Source organism: Cibotium barometz, chromosome 34, assembly GCF_041138505.1.
Source record: "Cibotium barometz isolate CiBa-2024 chromosome 34, ASM4113850v1, whole genome shotgun sequence".
NCBI lineage: Eukaryota > Viridiplantae > Streptophyta > Polypodiopsida > Cyatheales > Cibotiaceae > Cibotium > Cibotium barometz.
The window spans coordinates 37,209,207-37,215,275 of record NC_141079.1 but is presented as its reverse complement, the minus strand read 5'-3'; positions in this window follow the sequence as shown (position 1 = coordinate 37,215,275).

The following is a 6,069-nucleotide window of genomic DNA, read 5'->3' as shown; positions in this document are numbered from 1 at the left end:
AGTCATCTTTTGCCTTGTCAAGAACAGAGGCAGAGTACCTGTTTGTGATGCTGTTTGTGAGGTGGTGAAGATGCAGAGGTTGCATTGCAGGTTTGGGCTTCCACTGGAGGAACCCATGGTCATCCAGAGGCACTTTGTTCGTGAACAGATCATTGCTGATGACATCTTGCTGGAGTTCTGTTCGATGGAGGACAGTACGGTGGACCTCTTCACGAAGTCGCTATCTCAGGATTTGCTCGGGCGGCACCCCAGCTCCCTGTGGTTGGTTTCACAGCCAGGAGCTGCGAGGGGGTGTTAGAAGTCATCTCCTGTCCAGTTTTATACACCAGGGCCTTTGTTGTGGGTGTGCCCGCCCTTATCAGGTGTTTTATCATTTTTCCTCACTCCCCGTATTTTTCCCCTATTTTTTCCCATTTTTCTGTGGCATGGGAAGCAGTCTAGTAGTGGCAGGAGGACCCTGAGCCTGGCCGACTGCATCTGTGACATGGCCGACTGCAGTGCATGAGTCGTGGGACTCTATTGGTGCTGGTCGACCCATTCAGATGCTGGCCGACTGTGATTATCCAGTCGTGGAGGTTCCTGTGTCCAGTCGGTTGCCCTACAACAGGCCGACTGCTGATGTGGGGGCATATATATAGGCCCCCAGTCCCATACCACTATTTGTATCATATTCGGGATCTTCTTGTGTATATCAGAGCAGAGTTACACGCCTACATCTCTCTTTCTCTTGTGCTGTGTTTCTGCCTGCGTTTTTGCTCGTGTTCCCAGATTTGGTCATCATCTCCGTTGCGTATTCTGATAGATTTGACTTACGTCCACGACCTTTCAATAAGTCGGTCATCGGTAGTATGAGCTGAGAGTACTCCCGTACAGATTTTCGAAGAAAAACAACAAAACCGAGAAAAGAACGAAGTTGTTTCACTGTTCGCGGTATAGGCCAGTCCAAAACCTTCTGAACTCGGTCATAGTCAATGCTCAATCCATCTCTAGTGATCTTGTGTCCCAAGTAGATGATGTCGGTCATAAAGAACTCACATTTACTTAACTTAGCATATAGTCGATTCTGTCTTAAAATAGCTAAGACAACCGTGAGGTGTCTGACATGATCCTCAAGAGTACGACTATAAATCAAAATATCATTCAGGAACACCACCACAAATTTTCCCAAATGTTCACGAAAAAGATCGTTCATCATTTGCTGGAAAGTGGCTGGAGCATTGGTTAACCCAAAAGGTAATACGGGAAACTCGTAATGGCCATACCTAGTCCGAAAGGCGGTTCTTTCGACATGCCTTTCATGAATACGTATCTGGTGATAGCCAGTACGTAAATCTATCTTCGTGAAATATTTCGCTCCTGCTAACCGGTCAATCAGGTTATCTGATCTAGGGAGAGGATAACGGTTCTTAATGGTCAGCTTGTTCAATCTCTTGTAATCTATACACATTCTCCAGGTATTGTCCTTCTTTCTCCTAAGCAACACAGGTGTACCCCCAGGTGATTTACTTGGACGGATCTGGCCCATCCTCAAATAATCTGCGAGTTGCTTAGCCAACTCATCTTCCTCAGCTTGGCTCATCCTATAAGGTGGAATACTGACAGGATGAGCACCAGGGATCAAGTCAATACGATGATCTACTGCTCGTTCAGGTGGTAAACCCGATGGCAGTTCCTTAGGAAATACATCTTGAAATGAATTAAGTATCTTCTGATAATTCATTTACATCCATGGAAGGGATGAGAAAAGAAGAAAGTGGAATCAATACACAATGGAAAGCGGTATAAAGAAGAATTCATTATATTTCCAAAATCAATTGTATTTACAAGAGGTCCCTGAGAGGGATGAATACAATCACCTAAAATACTATACTTGGTGTCCCTATGCTGAAAAGAAAAAATATGACTAGACCAATCTATCTGGACGTCAAGAGTCTTAAACCACTCAATCCCTAATAACAAGTCTACATTTTCTAGATACATAACATAGCATTCCAGAGTATCTTTGTAGTCCTGAATCTGGATTGGAAGCATCTCCACCTTGCGATCCCAAACTTGCCTTCCCGCAGGTAGGCGTACCTCATATATATGGTCGTTGAGTGTCGTATCAAGACTCAATTTCTGCACAAGTTTGAAGTTAACAAAGTTATGCGAACTGCCAGGGTCTAAAAGAATGTGAATCTTATGGCCATTCACTTCTCCATAAACTCGGAGAAGATCATGCAAGCCAAATACTTTAGAATTGAACAGACAATCAGAACAAGTACTAGGGCGAGAAAGTACAATAATTGACGTACCTGTCAAAGACAACTGGTTAGCTGCCTTTGGCTTGGGTCTGGCGTTTGACTTGGTACCCTTTTGCTTCGGGCACTCGTTACGCATGTGTCCTTTTCAAGGTTGCTGCCGTACGTACGTACGGATCCGTACAGTACGGTATAGCCGTACGGTGCGGTACGGTACCGTATTGTATGGATCTGTACGGAATCATTTAAAAAATAAAAAATGTGTGGCGTGTGGCTCTCTTCAGAAGACTCATCATCTTCATCTGATGATGAGATTTGAGACTCTTGCGTCTAGACTCTAGAGCATAGTCACAGGGGACGGAGGGGACGGAGACTTGGAACGCCGGGACGGTGAATCGGGACGGCGCAGGGACGGGGATGGATGGGGACGGACGGACGTCCCCCACGGGACGTTTCTCACAGGGGACGGCGACAGGGACGGCGCTGGGACGGGGACGGTGCTGTGCGGGGACGGCAGAGAGCCGTTGCGCCTGCCGTTGCTCCTGCCGTTTTTGGCCGTTGCGCCTGCCTGGTTTCTAGCCGTTTATGGCTGTTGGGCCTTGGCTCTTCTAGCCGTTTATGGCTGTTGGAGACAGCAGTAAGAGAGACAGTACGAGAGACGATTTTGAGTTCGTTTCAAGCCCCCCTTGGATCCCCCCGGCGGTAGAAATTTAGAGAGAGTATTTTTTGAGTGCCGTTCCCTCCCCCGTTCCCGTTCCCTACTTATGGCCGTCCCCCATCCCGTCCCCGTCCCCGTCCCCGTCCCCCATCACCGTCCCCCGTCCCTTGTGACTATGCTCTAGAGTCTAGACAACTGTAGTGTTTCATTGTTTTGCTTTTTGCACTTGTGGACCAGGACATGTGCTGTAGACATGATATTTGTACTCTCTTTTATCATCTATGACTTTCATGGTTCTTGCTTATATCACTATGACTGTTGACATGAGGTATTGTGTAATGGGCTTGGTAACTGATAATTGATTTAAACTTTAAGTAATGAGGTTCAGTCTTTATTTTAAGTATTTTGGTTGCTATGTCTACAAAATATTCAGGTTTCTAGGACTGCTTACAAATGGTACGTACTGTTTACGTACCTTAAAATTTGTTCCGTACAGAAGTACGTTCCGTACGTACTGATAGCGTGCCGTACACTACGTACCTTTCCACCTTGGTCCTTTTTCTTCGCAGATAAAACAACGTCCTTCCTTCTTGAGCTTTAAAGCCCTAAGGAGTCGTTTCTTCTTCGTTGGTGTCAAACTGGAATTCTTCGAAGGTTGGTCCGAAGACTTGCCTTCAATCGTGTTAGCCATAGGTGCGGAGAACTTTCTTTTATGCTTGTTTCCCTGCTCGGTAACGGGTTTCGACTTGGAAGAGACCATCGTATCATCATAGATACGAGTTGAATGGATGGCCTCGTCCAATGTTTTACATTTGTTATTTTTAACCTGTAATCGGTACGAGTCGGGTAAACCAGCTACGAAAAACCCCAAAAGAGTAGTGGGATCCATCTTTATAGCTTTCATCTGCAAGTCACAAAACTTCTGGAGGTAGACCTCATAAGTGAGGTGCTGCGAGGTCATGGTCAAAGCTGAAAACCGGGCAATAACATCGTAATCATCCTCTTTCTTGAGGAATTCTTTCTTGAAGATATCTTCAAATTGTGCCCAAGTCGTTGGCTTAGGGTTGAGTTCCTTCCACCAAAGCAAAACTTTGCCGGACAGGAACCTGCTGCTAACTGGATCTTCTTTCCATCATCATATGGATGAAACTGAAAGTGAACTTGCCACTTAGGTAGCCAAGTGTCCACGATCTCCTTGGTTCGCTGCTTTTGCTCGCCCCCAAACGGTTCCGGAGTAATATTGGGGCCTAAAGCTGAAGCCAAGGTATCCATACCCGAGAAAGTAGAGAGGGTAGTGGTCAATAGAGCGATGGAGTTCTGCAAAGCTTGCATTTGGGCTGCGATTTGTGCCTGACGTTCCGTCGAAGAAGCTTCGAGAGCTACTTTGAACTCTTGGAAATCTGATTTTGACACAAAATCGTCAAAAAGATCGGCATCGGTACCTTCCGTAGCCGGCAAGCCTTCGCGTTCCACGAGGGGCTCCAACTCTGATTCTTGGGTCGACATCGTGAAGAGGGTACGTGGAGAGAAAATTCGATCTTTGTACAATGAAAGTGCGAGCGAACTTGAGAGCTTGAGAGCTTGAAAACTTGAGAACTTGAGAGATGTGTGGCAAGAAGTCCACTTGAGGGGGTTTATAAAGGTTTCCCAAAAGCCAAAAAATCTCCAAAAGCTAGGCTTAGCTTTTGCTTTGCTTTTGTGTTTTTTTTTAATATATATATATATGGATATATATATTCTATTTTCTTAAAAAAATAAACACCTTGGAAACCTTGGAGAGGGGGGGACTTTTAAACCTTTAAAAAAAAAAAATTTAAACTCCCAAAAAAAAAACGAAAGCACTAAAAAAAACCGAATGCTTTCCTTGTGTTTTTTTTTCGCTTCCTTCCTGGATTAGATCTGCTAGCGTCACCCACCGGGCTACAGGCGTAAGCTTTTCTCTGCCGTCGGCCAACTCACCTGGCGGCTACTGCTGGCGTCACCTGTGTTTCTGCCGGTACCTACGCTGGGCCGCCTGCCAACATAGAGTCGGCCGCCTGCCTGGCTGGAGCGCCTGCGTAGGCCTGGGCTGGCCTGGGCGCTGCCCGGACTGGCGACGGCGCCGGCCTGGGCGCCGGCCTGCTTGGCCTAGGCGTCGCCTGGGCTGGCTGCGCTAGTCTGACCACAAGGCCACGTGGCCTGGTTGCTTGGCCGCCTAGCCTTAGGCGCCTTCAGCCCGCCGGTAGCCACCGCCTGCAAACGTGCCAGCGCATCAACCTGCCCGCATATCCACCTTCTCACACGTGCTCTCTCACTCACGCGTTCAACGAAAAGCAAACATGCTTTTTTTTTCTTTTTTTTCTGTTTCTCTCCCTGCAGTTTATGCGTATGCACAACAAACATGCCTCTTCTTTGCAAAAGCAATCAACCCTACTTAACTACCATCCCCCCCATCAACATGGGTTTCTTTGATGAAGAAAAAACACATACTAAATCTGAAAACTACAGTATGCACAGAAAAAACAGCAAGTTTTTTTAACACATACTGTTCTTCGATCTCATCTTCTCTACCTACCGACTTGCTTGTTCACGAGGTATGCTCTGATACCACTGTCAAATCCCCACGGATCCCCTCGTGATCGATCTTGGTTCGAAACTCGAATCCTGCAAACAAACGAACAAACAAACAAGCAAGGGGGTGTAGGCCTGACTCACCTCCCAACCATGACAGCCGTGGGCAAGCCCACAGTCTTGGCTGTCCCCACCGAGCCACGAGCTGAGCTAACTAGGTTGACGTACCGACCAATCTCCTCCTCGCGACGTTCCATACCGCCACGAAGCTGCCCTCGCGGGCCTCGAGATTGCTGCCGGCCTCGGCTGCACAAAGCAGGTGCACGTCTGTACTAGATCCAGGCTCCAAGACCATAGAGCTCTCACAAACTCGCGAGACTCTCTATAATACAATAACTAACCTTGGCCACCCTTTTATAGGCTCTTGGCCGGTCATCGAGCATCCACACTTGGCCGCCCGCCCGTCCATACTTGGGTGCCCGCCCGTTAGTATTTCCCTAACTCAGCTCGTCAATCAGCCTGCCTAGTTCCAAGCTTCCCCAAGCCTCGAAACTAGTCTTGCATGCGTATAGCACACGGTAGATACACACTGTGTGTAAACCGGCCTTCAGAAAAGTAAAG